A 22,584-nucleotide genomic window follows, 5' to 3' on the forward strand; every position below is an offset into this window, starting at 1 on the left:
ATTCAGACCCAGGTGACACAGAAAATACTTCCAACATCACCTATTCCTGATTCTTCTACTCACTAGGTTATAAATGGTGTTTAGGAGATAACAAACAGTAATATATTCAGCAATGTTTTGGCCCTATTTTACATGTTCCTTCTCTCTAGAACAGGTGACTTAATGAAAGTAAATTAGGTCTACTAATTTTTTATATAATAGAGAGTACTTTTGGTAGTAATAGCAAAGCTGCATGTTACTTTATTTCTGTGACTAATTTTAAACAAATATTTTACAGCCACTGCCAGGGCTCATGCTCATGCTTGCACTATAGCACACTTGCTCAATCCTTGAAATGGTGAAAGTGTTTATAAGGAGGCTAGATTTCCTTTTTAACTCATCTCCTAGCTTCAAGAAAATGTACTAAGATCACCTGAAGGAGACAACTTGAGTGTGGAACTTTTTTCCCCTCACACTTTTTGAAAGAAATGCCTTAATTTCTTTTCCTTCCTCCTATCTCTTCCACCACAAAATACAGGCAAGTATTATATCTTACTTCTAGGTTGTCTCAGAAACAGAAGTTGTGTCTACACCAAAGCACGAGTAACGTGAGACAGACACACAGGCCAAAATCCAAGAGGCATGCAGCCTGTGTAAAAGGATAGGAGAGCCTAATAATTTACAGTTTGAATGAACTGTGCCAAGAAATGATGATAATTTACTAGGAAATTGCTGCCTCTGTGAATCAAGGAGAGCTATAACACAGTTTCAAAAATTATTTAGGGGTAAAAGCTTAAAAAAATACTGCTAAGGAAATTCCATATGATCTTGCAATATTTGATCTGAAAAGTCAGCAGAGACTACAGCTGAAAAGTTTGTCTGTGTCTATTACTACTATATTTAAAGATAAGTAGTTGACACACAAAAAAAAAAATCATAAACTTTACCTTTCGCTGATTTTGAGATTACTGGATACATATGCTGTGCTGACAGCTCCTTCGTCAGAGGGCCACAGACAGAACTAAGAAAAGTAGAAATGAAGTCAGCTTTCCCAAATCAGTATTTCTTTATCAGTTTTCCCTCTTTTCCATGTGTGTTTCCTTTTAGCTGATGCAGGAAACCTGCTGAGATCCCTCTTTCTTTATGTAACTGGAAATAGCTAGCTAAAACAATCACCAAGTAAAGAAGATGGAATAAGAACCCCTCTTGCCTGAGAGCATAGTGTTTCACCTGCCCCAAAAAAATCACCCTGAATCATCATTTTGTCACAATTCCAAATTTTGTCAATAATCCAAGTTATTTGCAGAAATGTACAGATCAGTGGAACAGTAAGCAACCGCCTTTTGGAATAAGGGTTTCAAAGAAAAGTTTCAAACTTGACAGATCTGTTACTTAGACACCACATAGGCCAGATGAGAAGTTTTTAGTCTAAATTCTTTTTCAAAGATAAACTAAGTTCTGGCTGAACTTGATGTGAAAACACACAGAACTGCAAAATGTTTGCTATCAGCTTGAAATTCATCAGTGGTTTAATTATTTGCTAAAAAAATGGGAAGGCTTCCTGGTTTATTCAGGAAATTAATACTGTCTGCAGGGATGAAAAAGAATTTTTCAGTCTAACAATTGGAAAACCCTGTGAAAGGTTAAAGATACTTATTTTCAGTTTGCATATATCCAAGCAATTTGACTGAAATTCATTTATGTAGCAGTGAACATATTTTTGTCCTAGGATGGTATCACAAATGACATTTTAATATAAAAAGGAATACATTTGATATACCAACTAAAATTTTTAAAGGATGATGCAGGTATTGCCAAGAGTATATAATCAATAGAAAAACAGCAGCAAAGCTTTGGTGATTATCAGTGTATAACAGCATTTTACCATATCAGCACTTTCCAGAGTTTCAAACTAGAATACATGTAATTGCCTTTTTGCCCTTGTGTCAGAAACAGCTAAGACTTTCCCTCAGTCTTCCCAGCTCTTATTTTAATCTACTGTACAACTTCTCAACCAACAGAATTGTAGTTCAGCTCTGACAATAAGTATAAATTCATGCTGCAGGAAGGCTTCTGTACCACAGCTGCTCCAGCCACAATGCAATGCTTTCTTCCCTGAAGACCCCATATCTATGAGTGCAAATTGGATAGATAAGCTGCTTACCATGGCTGTGGCAGAAGGTATAAATGCCTGACAAGGATGGATTGTCTACCTCAACACAAATTATTTTGAGACTATCGTAGCTGTTTTGTTACTTGTCAAGTATTTGCTATGGGAAACTGTGTCTTACATTTCCCCAGGAAAGACAGACCTGTTTTAATTCCCTCCATACTTTTTTACATGAGAAGCAGAAATGCTTGATTGGTACCACAAAGTGTCCTGCAAGTGACAACAAAAAAAAGAATGAAAAAGCTTTCCTTTGGCAGTGTTAGGATAGTGTGGAAGCCAGCCATAGGCTTCTTTCTGCCATCAAGAGGAGTCATCTGGAATGAAATATAAGTGAAGCTGGATTCTTCAGTGAGGAAGAAAACTTTCAGCCAGTACCTATGCATTATCTGTTTACATGAGAGCATGTATTTCATAAACCAGCTCATTGCTTTGTGGCCAAATACCATGGGCTATGGTAGTGCCGCTTTATAACTACTGCAGAAGTAAAATATTTTAGAATTGAACTATGCCCATCTCTTTCAGGATGGGTATATTTAGAAAGGTATCTTAACCTTTTCTACAGAGATTTGTTATAAAACAAAAATATTATATACTTATTTAGGTGGGGATAGAATTTTTTTTTTTAGCCTTTTTTTTTTTTGCGGTAGGGATTACTGAATTTGCTTCTCTACAATCCTGAAAATTTAATTCAGAAAACTCTTTTACAGCTTGCTGTAAATTGTAATGCCAGAAGGTATGGATTTAAGTGAACATAACTCAGCATACAGAAAACTATACTCTGAAGGCTGGATTTGTTTGGTTTCAAATCAAATTATAACATAAAAAAAAAAAATTAAAAATGAAATCAGCAGCTTATTTCTTTTAGATGCTCTGTTTAGGTAAAGTATACCATTTCTCTGTAAGCCTCATCATTTGTAACTATTCCAAATCATCCCACAAAAAAACCCACAACAACAACCAAGCAACAAAAAACCCCAAAATTCTCGTTGTCCATTGTCTGCTTTTCTAAACTCATTCATAAGTTCAGTGGCACAGCCTTTAAACTAGGAGCAGCATGGGTAGCCATATCAGCATGCTAAACAGATGCCAGAAGTAGATGTTACAGCCAGGGCAGTGTAAATTTTAGTTAAGTAGTAAAGGTGAGTGAGTAAAGGTGAGACATTAAAAAAAGAAAGCACCACCAACAACAATAGCATCAGCGGAAGCAATACCAACTGGAAAAATGCCTGCATCATCTCAGTTTTAATGTAAATCACTGTGCTGATAAAGGATGCTGAGAGAAGAAAATAAAAGGAAATAGAATATTCATGGAAGAAACGTTTTTGAATATTCACTAATATGTTTGAAAAGTTTCCAGAAGATGCCGGTAACAGGGGAAATCTATTCGCATGTTTCTAATGCAGAAACAATTGTGCTACTGGCAGATGTTTGTCAGACACACCTTACATAACTCAGAACAGATACATTGCCCAATTAAACAAAAAAGTGCTTAAGGCATCTCTTGGGTCACATCTGGCTAACTAACAGCAGCTGTTGGAACAAAGGTAAGCAAGTTCCCCTGTTGTGTAAACAGCATCAATCTCCCCTGAAACATTAAGATGGAAAATTTGTTAAATTAATTGTAGTTTGGTTTCCTCTCTCTTCTACTGGAAGAGATAGGAATTTATTTATCAAGCAAGAATTGTTTTCAGGTCAGGTTGGGTTTTTTTCCCTTCCTGATTTAGCTCAATGTAAAATGTAAGACACTGGATTTTTAAAAGTAAAAAGTCTACTTCAGCTGCTTACAAAGGTGATAAAGGAAAGTAAAAAAGGAAAAAACCAACAAAGGTATGAAGCTAAAAGTGGGACAGAGAGGGCAGTCAGGTTAAAAATTAGTTTGGCCATTACATTTGCTAAAAAGTACAGTTAGTAGGACTAACAGCTAACTATTACTTAGCTGTTAATATTAAACTAAGAATGACAAGGAAGTGGTAGAGTTAAAATTGCAAGTCATAGTCCAATATTTTCAAGCAGGGCCTTAGAGGTATTACAGATACTAAACCTTGATTTCTGCAGCATGTGGACACAGGGCTCTGCAGCAGGGAAAGGCAGGGCAAGCAAGGGTGCTTGATGCATCAGAGACTTCTCTGTTTACTAAAGAATTCAATACAGATGGGCTACAACAGTCAGAAGCTTTATTGCAAAATATGAAGTCATGGCAGTGCTGGCTGCTAAACTAAAACAAGTTCTTCACCTTTGACAGCAAAAAGCTGAGAAATAGATTAGAGGATCTTCCCTTCATCCTCTCCTGGTCTTGTATATAAAAATCTAGGACTGGAGGAGGGATAGGGGTTTATACTTTTTCCACATCCCAACTGTCTATTAAAACTTTCTGAACTCATGATTCTTTCAAACTGTTTAGGAGGAGCGGGGTAGTCATCTTCATGGATTTTGTTTAATTTATAATGGTTACACTTTCCAGCATAAGGTGGCTGTAAGATTGGCAGTACCTTCAGACATTCTAAAGATTTAGTTTGGACAAAAGTGCAAAAAATCAATTTTTCAAAATAGAAGTCTGACAGCTTATAAGGGGGTCAGAAGACAGGTCAGAGAAGGTTCAGGGAGTGCCTCAAGAATGGCTTCATAATTGACAGATGTATTCGGTTATGAAAATGCACAGTTAGCTTTTGCTAACACACACTTGTCTTTTATTTATTTATTTATTTTTTCTTCAGTAAACAGCCACTTAAACAGAGGCAGAAGACATCAGATGAACTTGTTAATAGTTTTTAGTTAAATGCCTACAGCCACTTCATTTACAATGTTTAAACATTTAGGAATTCAAAGGTGAAACTTAAAACTAATGGACAAGGGTAGGTCAGAGAACTGAAATCAAAGTATAACTGAAACCAAACACACAACCTGTACTGCTCAAGAGCTGCTTCAAGGCTGTGGCCAGAAACAAGAAACTGGAGTGTCCCCTAAGAAAAGGATGTGACTCAAGGCTTTAAAATAGACTCCACAAAATGTCTCCTTTCCTCCTTAAGCTTGTCATCAGCTGCTTCCTTCCTCCTACACCCATCCACAAGTCTCATCCCCTTAGTACAAAAGAGAACAGAAATTTGAGGTTGCATTTTGTCTTTGGCTGGAATGAGAAAAACACTTTCTAGCAGAAAACCCTAATTTTAAATAATTTTAATTTGTTGTTAGTGTGGCCACATATGAATGTGTCACTAAACATCTGAATGAAAGGAATTTTTTTTTCTGATTTGAGTAACTTGAAATGACAACACAGAGGGGGTCCTTCCTTTAAATGCAGTTATATTCATAAATATTAGTTCAGTTAAAACAACACATAAGATATAAAATGTAATTAAGTCTGTATAGATTTCATTTTCACGGAACACTAAGAACAGCAAGGCAGAAATGATGTTATTCCATTTCTAGAGTTCAATGGAACCTCTAATGATTTCAAAAGCCCACAACTCATCAGCTGCAATTAAAACAATAGCAATGGCAGTGACCCCACCAGAAAAAAAAAAAAAAAAGACACAGGCAGCAACCAATACAGGGAGATGAAGTTGGAATACAGATGTTACTGATTTGTGGGATGTCAAAGAGAAGAATTCTCCTGGTATTGTACTTCTGTGTACCTCCTAATACGCAAGAAATGATGGCTGGTCAGAAAAGAACAGTTCCAATTAACTGAACATCTCTGACTTTGAGGATTTGACTTCCACTTTAAAATAAGACATCTCTGCAGACTGCTCCTGAAGACAAAGTGAATGCAGTTCAGAATAATGGATCCTGCCCAGCAGGTGAACCATGTGCTGCACACAGCCAGCCTTTGGGTTTTGCACATCTCCGTTTATTAATTTATTTACTTAATATTTTTAGTAATAATGGGCAAGGACATTCCAGTTTCAACAAAACAGCTCTCACAAAAAAAACCAACAAACAACAACACAACCAACAGTTCGGTATAACTGTCTTTATTGCATCCCTGATTTGCTACTACTTTGATTAGCTGAGGAGATGAGCAAAATTTTCAATATTAAAGAAAAGAATAAGCTATGGCCTCTGAATAAATAAATAAATAAATAAATGTGTATTTCAGCATCTGGCCATTATTCTCAGGAAACCTCACTTTCTCCCACATAATCTTTCCTTTCAATATCATCATCTTGAGCCCAGTCTTTGTCTTCACTTCTGGCTAATTACAGCACAGGCTTTGGTACTATTAAGCACTACCTTTTCCAAAGGCTGGACAGGTTATCTGTACTTAGTCATTCTCCCTTCTTCCTCTAGTCTAATGTTTGGAGCTTCTTTTTACAGAGACATGATAGCATCATTGCTCTCCTCCCCACTAGTATGCATAGATCAGATGAGCATTTCCTCATTTCCAGCTGGGCCTCCAATTGGGAGTTATTGCTCTTTTTAATACATCAGTCACAGAAACAGCAAGAAGAGCCATACAAAATGGCTACATCCAATTTAGGGTATCACTTATAAAAGAAACAAACCCCTAAACCAAAACAAAAACAAAAAAACATAACCAAAAAAATGAAAACAGCACGAAAAAACCCATCTAGTTAAATAGCTTTGTACACAAAAGAGCTTGGAAAAATGTCTTCTGAAAGTCAGTGCCCCCTTGTACGTCTGCTAAACTGCCAGTGTAATCATCCCTTCTGCAATTTCAATGAAAATGAGCCATATTTACAAACCCCTACTTTTTCAGCAAACTTGACTTACCCAACCAAAGCATGACATCTGGCAGAGCTAGCCCTCCTTTGGGATTGAAAATTGGGCAGCTCACAGCTCAAAGAGGACCTGTGATATAAAAATCACTCTATCTAATCCTTTCCTTCGTCCTTCAGCAGTCTGGGAAGAGCCCAGATGAGCCTATAGGTTTGCAGGTAAACCTGACTTGATTAAACATTCTTTTCACTCCATGTCCCTCCTATTTACTTGAAATGTTTTGAGAAGTCCCAGAGTGCACTGATTTCTGCCAGAAGTGAAGCCAGTAGGTACACTTAAAGAAAAAAAAAATAATTCCTAAAGCTCTTGTTTGTTTGTTTTGGTGTTGTTTGTTGGTTTTTTTCTATGTTAAATTTTATATGTGTCTTTCTAATCTGGCCTGCATAATCTTTATTTCTGCTGGTAACCAATGAAAGGAGAGAAGTTAAGATTGTTTTACAGATTTTAGGCTGGAAATCATGAAATAAATAAAACTAGTAGTTATAAAGTATGAATCTCTGGTATGAAAATTCATGATAGGTTTATAATTTCCTGAGCATAGAACTAGACAATAAATCATTAAGAGCATAAAGACTTCAAAAAAATAAATTCTAGGAAAGAAATAAAGTATTTCTCCCTGTTGTTTGTTCATTGTTGATCTCAACATCTCAGACTCTCTGCTAACACTGCATTGAAAGCTGCTCAGGATATAAATCTCATTGCTAATTTATGAAAGGTTTCTTCCCTGACATCTTTCTTACTAAACTAATAGCTGGATGTCTAGGTGTGTTTTTTAAAAATATACTTCTAAATTCTTTACTCTCTAATACTTCTAAAATCTTAAACTAGACCAGTAGGATTGTAAGATTTTCCAGGTACTTACAGACAATATTTTTCATCCAGGCCAAACTTCCTCTAAACAGAAAAATAGCCAATGAGTGACACATGCATGAGGTTCACTCTTGTCTTTATTTTCCTTATATTTTATATGGTATACATGCAGACAATAGTGGAGTCATGAGTGGCAAGACAGATGAGACCTGCAGTCTATTAGCAGGAAGAGAATCATGTTTTCAAACCCGTGTTGTATTCACCAGCATGCAACAAAAGAAAAGAGAAAGATCTTAAGGTTAGTTTTGTCTTTACAAACACAGGTCTCCATCTGAGAGATCCACTCCAGTTCCTAACAAGATGGCTGCTGCCCTGGTAAGAAGTGAGAGGGACACAAGAAGAAGGATTCAGTAATGTCCATCCTCTGCCAGATGCTGTGCCAAGTAATAGAAATTAAACCAGACTTGGCACTCTCCTAGTCAAGTCCAAAACTCTCCCTGCCTGGTGCTTAATGGTACATCCTGGATATTCAGCATGCAAAAGCATTAAAAAGTTCTGTTAGATTATGTCCAGTACAACAAAGGAGAAGGAAGAAAGCTTGTGGGACACACACAGAGCAGAAAGGTCACTGATTCTTCACAGGGGTTTGATCAAGGGAAAAACAAAGCAGAAAGACTCAGCTTCTTAGAATCTGGCCACTTGGTTAGCTTTTGGCCTGAATGTAGTTGGTATTTCCTAGTCAGGAATGACAGAAGAATTTTTTTATAGTATTTGTGCATTTACTTGCATGGTTATTTGTATAATGAAAGAGAGGTTGCTTTCAGGTCAGATCAGATAGAATTATCTTATGAATGAACAGACATTTTAAATGCACAGTAAAAATAAAGAGGCTGATTTTGGTGGGTGCATCTTAATTCATGAAGACACTAAAGAAGGGAAAATTTCAACAAAACTTCTAACTAGAAAGAAATTATGTTTTTCTTGACTTTGGATTATGAAAACCTCTTTTTTTCCTATGATCTTTTGACAAGAAATCAGACTCCAGCTTCAAGAATTTATTATGAGGGAATTTTGGAGAAACGTGAGAAGCAAATGTAATAAAGACTTCATTCAAATTATGCTGCTATCTAAAAATGTTCCTATTGATTTGAAACAGCTTCAGGTCAAGGTCTTAAATTGGAAAATACAGTGCTATGCACTGTGAAGAAGAGAAGGCCCATGCTCAGTGTATATAAGGAAAGAAAGTGCAGAACAGGTGAAATTCCTTGGCTTCTCCTTCTTGAGCAAGGTGGGCTACCCTGCTTCTCCCAGTGTCAGAACAGGGTGGCTCCATGTGGCCTCTTCCTGTCACACAGGCAGCACATGTGCCAGTGCCTGCTGCTCACCCAAAGGTAGCAGGTTACTGCAGAGATGTATAGCAGCTCTTTTCAGCTTGCACTCTACAAGGTGTCCACATATATTCCCCACGTGGCTGTTAATCTTCCTGACCTGGTGTTTTCTGAGGAAGCCCATGTCCCTTGGCCCAGAGGATTGTCATTCCCTGTAGCACTAATGTGTTTCTAAAATGGCAAGAAAATCCTCTGTTTCATTGTGACCCCAGTGCTGGACCCAGGTGGAATTCATTTGCCACTTCCAGGGCGCTGCCAGGGTCTCCTTAGTCAAGTCCTGCCTGTCTCTGTTGACCAATTATTCTTCCTAGGTCCTAACTTATTTTATGTCTGACACTGCAGGATGTCAAATTAACTGAATATGAGCAGGCTGCCTGGCATGATAGAACAGTTGGATAAATTCTTTTGGTCTACACAGCTTCTACATTAAAAAATCTATTTAAATTGAGGAAAATTTCATATCAGTAAAGTGAAGTTTGTATGCCACTAACATTTTCAGGGCTCATTTCGCTTCCGTGCTCTGGTTTGCATTGCTGTGACATTGGTTCTAGCCAGAGAGGAAACACACAAGGCAGAGCCAGGGCCCTGCTGGTGCTCCTTCATGCATTTTGACAGTGAAAGGATGCTGCCAGCCAAAATCCAGCATCATGGCTGTGGATCAGCTGTGGGGCATGCCACTGAACAGGCTTATTCTGAAAGCTCATATTCAGCAAAATACTGAAAATCAGCTCTCATTTAAAGCACAGGAGTAAAATTGCCTAGCTGCACCTCCTCAGCTGCCCCAGGCAGAGCTCAGCACCACAGGGGCTGCCTGCCCAGGCTAGGGTAACCAGAGGGTGCATATTTAATTCCCATCAATGTCCAGGGAAGGGTGCATCTGCAAAGATGCCACCCCCAGTTCAGAAGATATAAAACTCAATATTAAATTAATAATTATGTGAGACTTTGGCTAGTGATAGCACCTTTTCTTCTGCAGTGCTGACAGATCATCACCCAGTGATATAAAGGCTATATGCATCATGTACTTTGTGTCACTACCTTGGCACCTCAAATCCTCTTTTCAGTGACTAGTTTGTAGATTAAAACCTTGCAAACATTGCCTCATTAAGCTGTACAACTCCCATTTCAGGTAAATAATTATCATTATTATCCTCCTTTTAGAGCCCAAGAACATAACATCCGAAGAGATTAATTAGACAGGCCACAGAGCAAGGAAAGACCGCAACACTGTTGTTCCTCACTTGATCCTATGCTCATGCTGATAGCCTGAGCACATATGTAGCCAGGGTCTGGTGGCCGGAAGATCTCGTGCTGTACGGAAAGACAGGGTCCTCCCCCCCCCCCTCGGGACAGCCAATAGTGTATAGACTGTGATGTTAGCAAAACGGATGTGACGTTACTCAAGCTATATAATGCCATGCCGCATGGCAATAAACGCCATTTTGCCATCCACCACATTGGTGTCTGTGTGCATATGGACCGAGCGACCAGGGGTTGGTCGCCGTGCCGTTCCTGAACCAGGTCGCCTTGCCTTTCCGAAGGCAACACACATATGCTGTTCTGCACATGGGGACTGGATTTGACTCACAACAGCCCTGCTCTAAAGTCACTGGCGGGAACATGAAATGTACATTTATATACATTAGATCCCTTATTGAACTTAGCGGTGTTTCAAGCTTGGGCACAAAAAGTACCCTTAGAGATCCAAGTACATGTGGCATTTTCACTGAGGCAGAGAGCCAAAATTACTCAGTCTATTCATTTCCTATCTGGCAAATGAGATGAATGTTTGCATTCCCCTAAAGAGCTCCCCTAACAAGACCACCAGCTCCTCCAACATCCCTGTGGCTAACTCATACTATAAGCTTGGCTAGTGTCAGAGCTAAAAGATTTCCTTTGGAAACTTACAACATGCTTAGCACAGTCTCACCCACTCAACTCAACCCATAATTCTGCATTCATTTTATACACTTATTCCCACTGTCAGCAACACTGACCAGTACAAAAAAGGGGGCAACAATGCAAATAGCAATAAAAATGCCCACTAAATACCTTTTAAATGTACTATATGCTTTTGTAATCACCATTATTATACCAACAACTTTTTATCTGAAAAAGGTTTAATGTAATTTAGAAGAATTATGACAATAAAATTATGTCATTATTATTAATTCATAATGAAGTTATGGCTATGTGGAAGTTTTTACCAAAGCAGTAGCTGTCAAGCCAAAAGAAAGAGGGGGTATGGGGGACAAATTTCAAAATGTTGGCTTTCTTTACATGTTATTTTAAAAGCCAGCTAAAGTAATTTTTTTTTTTTTTTAATTAAGCTTTTGCTTCAGAGTGATCTTGCAATAGAAGTGTACTTATACCAAGAAAAGCTGAAAATATTTGCATTTAATAGAAAAATACATGTTTTAGCTAATGCAAGACATTTTTCATTCCATTGTTTCAAATTTGGACAATTTAAGAAAATAATTTCAGCATATGAAATTTGTGCTGAAAGTTTAAATAGGCAGGTTACGTGGGTGCAAAAATATACCCCAGGATGGCTGAAGTGACCTAATGAAAGCCAGAAAAAAGTGAAAGTTGAATTAGAAGTTCCATAATATCTTTTTAGTTTTGACAACATATGTGTCACTTCCCTGATGGGTAGTAAAACTTTTCCAGGATCCTTATTTCTCTGGCTGATGAAATCTGGCTAAAATTCCCTGCTCAGTGTACCCTCTGCCTTTTTTCCCATTCTGAAACAACAAACTGCTAATGCTCCATATATCAAACAGAAATACCTTGCACAAGCTTGAGGTTGCTAAGTCAGGTGCCTAATTATTATGTGCCACAATAAATAACTGAGTGGACCTGGCCTCAAGGCGCCAGTTCCACAGTTAGTATGAAGCTAAGGGATAAGGAAGTAAAAATAAAATATAATCTGAGTTCAGGTTTAATCCCCAGGCTGAAATTTGATGGCACACAATGTTTACTCTAGCAGCTGGAAAAGCAAACACATGCATAAAAGACAATATTGCCATTTTTTGTAGCAGTCATTTCACACTAGCACAGAACTTGGACTAATATACAAGGTTTTAAAATCAAAATTGGCTTCAAATCCCAGTTTTCTTATACAATATAGGAGGTGTGCACTGCCTCAAACATCTGACACATTTGCTAAAAGCAATTGACCTAGACCAAGGAATACATGCAGTAGAAATTGTTTCTTCTTTTGCCGTGAGCTTAATCCCTCATCTGTTTGTCTGCTAAACTCTAGTCTTCTTTTCCAATCAGCTTCCTTTTTAATGCTTTTGAGAAAAAAACAGTGAGAAAAAGGTTTTCTTTTTCCTTTTTGTAACAACTTTAAGAGAATCTGCAAGTGTTTGAACACTGTCCTTTAGTGCAGGTCTGACTTATGAAGTGTACATTAAGCAAGAACTGCAGTGTTACACTCATTACCCATTCATGAGTTCATGAGTTCAGATAACTGATTGAATAATACTAGTTTCCCTTTCAATAAAGTAGATAAAAGCCACAAGGGTCATTGATACAGACATGGTCTCAGTCACTCCTACCAAGTCTTTTACCTGGCACAGCTGCCAGTTGAGCATTACCTGGGGAGCGGTAGCTGAGCTGGAGGGAAAAAGAGGAGTAAGTGCAAAAGATTTAGAAGAAGCAAAGAAAGAATACAGAAATTGAAGGTGGCTCCCCCTCTCCTCTGTGCTTTGTGGCAGACCTACCTCCACAGATGAAACAGAATTGGGCTCATTCTGCCCCTACCACTACCTCTGGGGCTGGAGGGAGCTCTGCCCTTGCTCCCCTACACAAGGCAGCAGAGCAATTCTGGGCTGCAGTCTGGCTTGAAAAAGCATTTGAATTTATCATCTCTCAACAGCCACCTCCTTCAGGAAAATGAGGTGTTTCTTTAACACCTACAAGTGAGCTGTCTTAATTTACTTTCCATATGACTACACACACTTTCCACTCCAAATAAAAATTAAATTAAAAATAAATAAATAAGTAACAAGCCCAAAATGAAAATCCCTTTTGCTTCTCCTACTTGCCTGTTTATTTTTCTCCTGGCATCTTACACTGTTGTGTAAGACACCTTAAAATAGGTTTGTCCATGGTGTGTTTTTAAAATGTTACAAGTAGGACCAGGCTTGAAAAACAAGAGAGCTTACAGCTGGAAAGCTGAAGCACAATTGGCATAACAATAATTGGCATACCTTTATAGCAACTTCAATACAATGACACTGAAGTGGCTTGTTTTTAGAGTTTCTCTCTCTCCCCCTCCCACTTTTTGAAAAAAAATTTGGCCTGGCAGAGAGAATGAACTAGGACTGGTCCCCAGTGTTCCAAAAGAGCTGGGTGAAAGAGCAAAGACTGTGCAAGAAGGCTTGATCGCTGATGTTGGAGATACCAGCCGGGTACTCTGAACTGTGACTGTGTCTAATCCTCTTAAAACAGGGTAAATATCACCTGCCAAAAAAGTGCTAAATACTGTGCTCTCAAGGGATTATCTCCACCAACTTCTTTCCCTTCTGGTTAGATTAGAGGAACAGCATCAGAAAGGAAAAAGGCAAAGCTGTCTCATCACTTTATGAATGTAGGAGTGAGGGGTTATATCCACATTTCCAAAAGCTGTATTTTTTTATTGTAGCAGTGCAGAAATCTATGTGAAATATCTTAATTAGACAGACATTTGAGTCTGCAACTCTACCATCTCAGATCCTGATTTTGCTACTCTTGGCCAAGACAGAAGAGGAGCTATTCTTGCAATCTACAGTGTATCCTAGGGGTAAGAGTTTCCTCTTGGTGATGCCTTGTGCAGCTACTGGCACTACAGAGAGTTGTGGCCATTTTTCTGTACATCTTCTGAAAATTAAGAGCTGTTTCTACAACCCATAACCAGATTTCCACACCATACTAGCAGCTTGTTTCCTCTTACACTCTCCAGTCTCTCAAAATAATCTCATCTGCTCTGGGATGAGAAACATCTATGTCATCAGGGGATGCTATAGCAGCCCTCTCCCCAGTCAGGTAACTACCAAAAAGGAAGACACCATCTTTTTGGTCTTTTTCATCATAATTCTGCCTGGCATGATGCATCTTTGAAACATGGTGGCAATGAGAAGTATGTGAACTCTACCCAAGCGTTCTTGGAGACAGAAAACTAGAGGGAAAGTGATAGCTTTCTTTCTCTGCTTACTCCCTGAAGGAGAGAACCAATGCTAAGGGGTTGGACATAGATGCCCATCCTTTGCTGTAGTCCAAACCATAAATCCCTGGCCACAGATTCCTATTGTCCTAGCATTATCAGATCAGCCAACAGAGCAGAAATCAGGAGATGGGACATTCCCCAAGATGATGTTGCATGGAGCTGAAAATTTTGCACTTCTTTATATTTACTCATTCTTTTTTAAACAAGAAACATGAGTGAAGATGTGTTGTGCTAAAAGAAGGGGGAATTCTTTATTTTTTTTTAAGTCAGTGAAAATTAGTGTTTCTTTTTAAAAAACAAACAAACAAAACACCAAAGCAAGCAAATAAACAAAACCAAACAAAAAAAATATCCTTTTTTTTACTGATTGTGTTTGCCATTTGCTTTAAGTGAGGTTTGGAAGAGAAGTGTTTAAAATGACCTGCAAATATCCTGTGGTGTGAGTGTATTTTTTAATCCTAATTTGTAATGTTCTTACTTTTCTTTAAAAAGTAGCAATTCAGGAAAAAATATCTTGAAGACAGACCTTGAAACCACAGGCAATTTGATCAAGCCCTCAAGGATAAAGCCTAGGGCTTGACTCTTGAGCTCCAGTGAAACTAGCTGAAGTATTTAAAGATGTTCTCATACCCTGCTGACCTTCCTGCTCCTTTACTGACCTCCTGCATATCAGAAGAAAAGCAGCAGAAACAAATGCTTGCAAACATCTCAGCCATTCCCACTCACAGGCTCCTTTACCAATGTGGTCTGAACTCACTGGCCTAACTAGTCTGAACGTCAATGACAAGATGTCTGCAATTATCCAGGAGCTGCTGTAGTCATAGCTGAGGTGCTGCATGTGCTCCTTTCTACTAATCCAACTACAGACATTGTATCTTCTTGCCAAAGGACAGGGAGAACACAGGGGTTTGCACTGTATTAAACTACTTCAGCCAGATTAACAGAGCACTCAAGTCCCTGGTCCTAGTCTTAGCTGTATGTGTGTGACAGATCAGAACACCAAGAGAAAGAGGAAAGACAGCGTTTTCATTTGGGGGACAAGGAGGAAATTTTGCAGAACATATTTGCCTTTTGCCTTTTCACAGATTTGCTGAGCTTGGCAATTTAACTGTCTGAGGTGTATTAATCTCCAATTGCTGTTTGCTATGAACAGCTAGAATCCTAGCACATGCCTGTGAATTCACTGAGGTCTCCTTACAGACTGGTAAAAGGGTTTCCCTAAGTAGTCCCACATCACTGAATCCATGTAGAAGGGATTAAATTCAATGAACCTTTCTCATAGGCTGCTTAGGGGACTATCAATTGCTTTTATTTTTTTCACAGACAACTATTCCAGTTTTCATCATATGAACTATTTTGCATGTAATCTGTTGTATTAATCAAGTCCTGGGTAAGTCAGAGCCTGAAGTCAGCCTAACACACTGATTTCACTAGAACAAGTGTGTATCATCATCCTTTATACAAGATAAGACCTCCACGCCTTGTTTTGCCATTTCAGAATTTTAGCTTTCAGCAACATAGACACTTATCAGGCACATAAGTATTCTGTTCTCCCCACTCTGCTTCATTCAAGGCTTCATTCAACAGCAGTTTGATAATTTTTTTAATTTCTTCCTTCTCCTGGAGAAGCGTTAAAGGGCCTGAAATGCCAAAAAAGTGAAGAGGGGAGCAAAAAATGACTTCATTTTCTTCAAAACATTTAACTATCATAAAACTGCCTAGTTTTATCAAAACCAAAAGCCTGAGAATCCTGGGGTTAAGGCCCAGAAGTCTCTTTTGGACGTTTGCATATCAAAAGGTACAAATATTAGCCAAAGACAAAAATCTCTCAATGGTAAAAACAGTCTCAAGTCAATTAGCTTATTTCCTTTTGTATTTAGGGAAAGTTCATTGAAAGGGGTTGCTGGGGCTGCTGAGCCTGAAAGTAAATATACATCTGATGATGGTTCACAAGTACCTACATGCACATCATAGAATCATTTTGCTTTCCACACAGCCTCCACCCTAGGGTAAATAACAAGGCAGATCACCTTCATCATGGTTCCTGAGACAGATGAGGAGTGCGGTATCAATATAACCAGACAGCTTACCACTGGTAGAATAACACCTAAACAATCTCCAAGGAGTTTCCCAATAAGAGGATGGTATCAGAAAGATATTTCTGGAATAATTTTTGTTGTAGATACTAAGAATTTTATATTTATAGGAAAAACTTGGATTAAATAAACCTTGACTGTATCTTGCATGAATCACTCAAACAGGCTGAGGTGACCTTTCATGTTGCAAGTGCTGTGTTTCAAGATGATTTTATTCCCTTTGTAACATTTGGTGTGAAACTCCATGCCACACAATTTTTAGTGTTATTGTCATTTTAGGTCTGACAACTTTGAAGCTTCTATTTAAAAAGAGGAGGGGAAAAGCATTCCATATAATGCTAAAACAAATATAGCACTTCTATTTGAAGTTAAGTGCAGATCGGTGACTAGGTGGGTTATTAAAAAGCTGTTGTCAGATTCCTGTGAACTTCTAGGTGAAACAAGCCTCATATCATCTTTACTCATATCATCTCAGCCTTTCTCTCTGTGTTAATTAATCCACAGATACACTGACACGGCTGTTCTCAGACAATAGTAGATCAGGCTACAAGCATTCACAAAAGCCACTGTAATTCTGCCTGAGAATTAATTTTTTTCTCTCCCAGTTTCAGTAAGTTTCAGGTCCAAGAAAGCCTGAACACTCACTGAAATTCAGCTCCATCACTGTAGTTTCTTCTTTGTGCTATTGACCTGAAGACTGACCTAAACTGATTTACCCAAGATTGTCTTTATCCTTGGGCAATTTTGAGTGGTTTGAAATCTGTCACAGAACCTTAAAAAATCGTATGGTTTTCAGAGAATTGTTCTGGTTGGAAAAGGCCTTTAAGATCAATAAGTCCAACTATAACCTCACTCCACCAACCACTAGCCCAGCTCTACCAAATCCAGTGCTAAGACATTTCTGTGCACCACGTTTACCCATCTTTTAAACACCTCCAAGGATGGTGATTCAGCCAACTCCCTGGGCAGCCGGTTCCAGTGTGTGGGCCCAGCCATCGTAGAATAAGAAATATAAATTACAGGTTCATGGTCATCAGCAGTTACATAGCAGAAATACTTCTATTAATCCAATTTTATTTATAAACTCTACCTGAATTCAGGTTTGTAATGGCTGTATTTAAACAAACCACCCATAGTCATTGTTGGTAAGGTGACTCTGAGATTATCAGAGCTTTAATGACATGTAAAAGTTCCTTAAGATCTTTGCAGGGAGACAATTCTCTCCCAACAGTGCTGTTGGTTCCAGTGGGACTATGTGATAAGGTTGGTGTTCACTGGCATGAAGAATGTTGTTATCGTTGATATCATCTGGACCTAGGTTATCTCGGCAATTACAGTGGAGAGCTCTTGAACATAGCAATTCCATTTTTTCATAACCTCTCTTTTGGCATTATTAACCTTTTTATTTTAACAGGAATTAGTTTTCAGTGTCCCATTTTTAAACAGTGTATTTATAAGTACATTAATATTGCAAAATTTTGTTGCCAAAAAAAGGAGAAGTGGTGGTTCTCTTTGGCTGCATGGCATTACACCTGCCTTATTTGCTGTGTTACAATACTGCAAACCTGAAATACATCTCTGCAGGAAACAAGTACATGCAGACACGTGTGTAAGTCAGTGAGAACCTATGAAGTGGATAGTTTGTCATCCATTGTCCAGGGAAACACAACCAGCTGATAGCATCGTGTAGCTATGGCCTTTTCCCCCACTCATTAATACTGACCTCAGAACTACTGTATCACCTGGCAGAACAAACATGGAGCCCAGCAGGCTGAAGCCCACAGCTACATTTCTTTGAAACCAGACTTAGGTATGGAAGGACAAGCAGTTGCAAACATGTATAATCCAGAATGGCAAAGACAGCCCTGAATGGAGCATGCATGAATTTTTATTACCAGGTTTCACTGAGCAAAGGGAGGTTGTTCCCATTCAGGACAGAGAAATCCTCTCAGAGGCTTAAATTCCATTACCCCTGGAGTTGTAGCTGGGGAAGGCGGACTGGGAAGTATTTGAAGAAGGCAGATTTGGGGAGGGCGAGGTCTGCTTCTGGAGTGTCTGGGTAAGGAAACTGAAGGGATAAATCAACAGTGCAAGCCTACATGACTAAAATCTACTCTGAAATCCAGCCTTCCTGCAAACTGCACCTTCCCAAAAGCCCAAAAGATGACAGCAGATTTTCTGCAGCTCCTGCTAGATATAATGTATATGAGATCAACATGAAGCAGAATGGGGTTTTTAAGTCTTTCGTCAAATATACAGACTTGTGTGATCATCTGTCCTTGAACAGCAATACAATCCAATGGTAATTAGAACATCAATAAAGTAATTACATCCATTTACAGCAAAAGGTGGCTGCATAGTGTAGTGAACCAAAGTATGTTAATACAGAAGGAAAGGAAACAGATCCATTCATCTCTCTGTCAGACAAGCGCATTGAGCAAAGCCATCTGTATATAATTGGGATGTGTTCTCGTGGGTGCATTAGCACTTCTCCGTTTTTCTTGCTTGGATTTACAGAGAGATACTAATGGCTAAGCACAGGACACATACTTCAGTTTAGTATTCTCAAATGAGGCCTTCTAAGGTAATTATTTTTTTCCTAATATTTTATATGATTACAAAATTCCTAACATTTTTCTTTGGGGTGATAACAACATGTAATTACTGCATTTTAAGTGAAGTCAAAGAGCAGCTTTTAAACTGAGTATAAGGTACATGTTTGGCAAGACTGCAAGGAACATTACCTCAAGCTGTTTGTTTTTTCTTTTTCCTTTCTCCTAGTTCACATTGCCATAGGATGCTTCTTCAACACTCGGTTGTCCTTAACCAGCATATAAATAGAAACAGTCTTAAAATATTGTCAGGAATATTTGCCAGCTCAGGCACAAAATCTATTAATCCATGTCCACTATCACAATGAAGATAATGCAGCAAACTAATTATACTTAATTCCTCTACCTTCACCATGATATTTTGGCTGAGTAAGCCGGCAATATTTTACCAAGCTGTAATAAAAATCACAGTATCTATCCTTACGCACCTGTTATAGGGGTTCCTACATTACAAAGGCTTAGCACTTTGCATTCTCACCTTAACAAATCCAGACATATGTAAGTGGTTTATAAGTCCACAATATAAAAAGGAGTATTTATGTTAATAAAATGAGAGAAAGAGAAGGGGAGAAATGACGAGTGCCTTAGTTATTTTAATGTATTATGAGTTTTCATGTATCAGTTTTGGCAGAAACAGGATCAAATGTTGCTGTCACTTGCAAAGGTAAGAAAGTGTTTCGTTCAAGCCTGATTAGGTTTTAGTGTTCAAACCAATATTGCCTAGTTATGCCAATGGCTATACCCTATCATAGCACAGATCTAATAGAAAAAGGAGTGAATAACATAGCAACAAACCAAGTTTTATCACACCATCAGTTTGTCACTGTACTAGTGTTTCTTACAAAAACATCAAAGCAGAGAGCTAGGCATGTATCCTACAACATCCAGTAACTGCAGGCTTGCATGGTCCCATAGATAAAAGTGCTTGAACAAATCTGGTCTTAGGCCAATAAATGTGTCATTATCATCTGTTTTGATATGTTTTTCTGACTTTCATAAACAAAAATGAAATTCCACTTATGTGAGATTCCATGAAAATAAAGTTTAATGATGTTCAGAAATAATTTATGTCCTTTCAGTTTCTTTGGTTTACTTTGCCTTGGATGAGACTGTAAAGTGTTGCTTCAAACTTTGCTGAAAGGCACAGAAACACAGGCTTCTATTACCTCAGTTCACATTTTCCAGGCAGTTTCAAAACCATAGAACTAAGAGACTTGTTAGAACAGAGTTCAAATTTTGGGAGAAAACCTGAATTAAAGAAATGCATGTCCTTATGCACAGTCATTACAAATGAGCTCTGTTTCTGTCCTGGAACTATGGGCTAGCAGTTCCCACTGGGGTCTTCATATCACAGCCATGTTTTCTGTTTCCCAATTCCCAGTAACAGGCAATATCCTGTTTTCATGGACAGCAGCCCAGAAAGTAGTAATTAAAAAACCCTCTGATTTAAAGAGTCACAAGCAGAAAATGGTGGTCAAGCTCTGGATTTTAAGCACTCCTCAGTTCTTCAAGTCTGTGGCACTGGATTTGCCTTCAGTTTATAAGAGAGATGGGGAGCATTTTGGAAGCATAAGCACCAAGCAGATCCCAAACACAGATGTCTGAGTCTCAGGGTGGTGCCCAGTCCTAGCTTTAGCTCCAGGCCACACCTCTGCTAACAGCTTTGTATTAATGGAGACTTTCCCGAGGAGATTAGCACTGTACTTCATCTTCCTTAATAAAATATGTTATACACTTATTAATCTGGCAGATAATATCTAGTTTCTTCTAATATTTTAAAAAATTTGATACCTGACAATGAGTTCATGGTATTACATTTCCCTGTTTATTTTCTGTAGTCACCCATGCTGTGTCAGAAAAAATCTAATCTGGAAGGTGAAAGCACGGATTGACCCCTCACTATGTAGCTGCCAAAGTTACTGAGTGACACATGGTGGATAAGGAAAACTAAGCCAAATCCAAAAGGGATTGTCCACTCTGCAGCAAGTGCAAATAGAAGAGGACAAGTACATGGGTGGGTGAATGGACTTATTTGTTCTGGCTGGCTTAATTGATGGAATCAGGCCCAGACATCTCTGGACTTTCACACTGTCATTTTCTGTGGGTTTCTTTGTTATCACACCTGGGGTTATAGATGCACAAACACAAAAAGTGTGGGACACACTTTTCGAAATACGGTTTAGTTGTTCAGTATCAGAACCTTCATACTATAGCTTCACAAAGACGGAAAACTGCAAAAATTAACACCAAGCCCAAGCACTTGGAGATGTCTTTTTAGCTATTATAAGTCTCAGAACTCACTAATCAGATTTTCTTTAGCAGTCACTGAGAAGACTATGCAAGGAACCATATTGCTAGCACTTGCTTTTTCTCACCACTATTCAACAGTTTTCCCCCACAGTATGAATAATTACTGCTTCTTATTGTTAAATACATGATAATAGAGTAGGAACTGCACAATTAAATGCACTGCTCTTCTTAACTGCCGGTTTGTAACAACCAACATGCTGAGAGGGAACGACCGGGGCCGGGCAAGCCCAGATGCGTGTGCTTCACTGGAAAACGAGAGCTGCACTGCCCGTTTCTCTGCAGGCACACTCTGCCTTTGCCTCCCTACGTAGTCCATACTAAAGTGCACGCTCCTGCCTGTCTTCCCCTAGTGCTCCCCGGTGCTCCGGACTCAGAAGGGGCTACTCATCACACGGACCATTTCATGACCAGTGTGCTTTGCTTTGTAGTTGGAGTCAACAAGCTTATACCAGCGTGACAATTTAAGTACCTGCAGAAAATTCGCTGGCCATTTCTTTATGTTTGGTGCTACACTGACATCTTGTGGCCCTTAACCCTGGTGAGACAGTAAACGAGGCCATCATATTTCCAAATGTTTAAGTAAGGATGCAGTAAAATTAGGGTTGGGAAAGCAGCACTCGTTTTCCTCTCACTTCGTATCTGATTGAGTTCATTTTCCAGTGCTTCCTGTGCCCCCTTTTGGTAACAAACTTCCGATTTAAATACTAACAATTAAACAACAACCAAATCAAAGGTAGTCATGAACAGATTGTGAAGAGAAATCAAAATTGCAGCAGGTGAATTCCTTGTGTAGATATGAGTTACTTCTCAGTAGAAACTACAGACACACATTGCTTTAATATTTCATTAGCACGCTCTGCACTTGATTTTATGAAGTTGGGATTTTAAATTGCTGTGGTAGTATCTACACATTATTTCAGTTGTTAGCCAAGACTACTCCCAAGAAGAGCAAAAAACATGTGCGTAACACGGTGCTATTTAACTTCCATAATTAATGATCACTAATAAGAGTAGAAGAAAACATTTAGAAACAATGGCAGAAGTCGTATCCATATGTTAAAGCTATATGAGATGAAATCACATGCCCACATAGAGAGAGGTCTGTCACACTGGCATAATATACACCAAGGAAAAATATTTTCTTTGGAGCCTTCATCCTAATGAAGAGTGGAGAAGAAAATCCAAACACTAAAAAGATAGGCCTAACTCCTTAACCCTGAATAAGTTTTAATACAGTTACAAACTGAGGTTTGAAAAGGACTGGAGATGA

At 38.6% G+C, this 22,584-nt stretch overlaps 1 long non-coding RNA gene across 1 annotated transcript in view; it reads right to left on the minus strand.

Annotated features, from left to right (window-relative positions):
• Positions 1-926: 926 nt before the first annotated feature.
• LOC127383861 (uncharacterized) overlaps positions 927-22,584 on the minus strand; it is a 144,828-nt gene continuing 123,170 nt past the window's right edge. Inside the window, exon 3 of the long non-coding RNA XR_007889321.1 lies at positions 927-1,000. This is a non-coding gene — a long non-coding RNA (uncharacterized LOC127383861). The remainder of the gene's footprint in view (positions 1,001-22,584) is intronic.

The sequence above is a fragment of the Apus apus genome, chromosome 4 (genome assembly GCF_020740795.1).
Source record: "Apus apus isolate bApuApu2 chromosome 4, bApuApu2.pri.cur, whole genome shotgun sequence".
In the NCBI taxonomy this organism is placed as follows: domain Eukaryota; kingdom Metazoa; phylum Chordata; class Aves; order Apodiformes; family Apodidae; genus Apus; species Apus apus.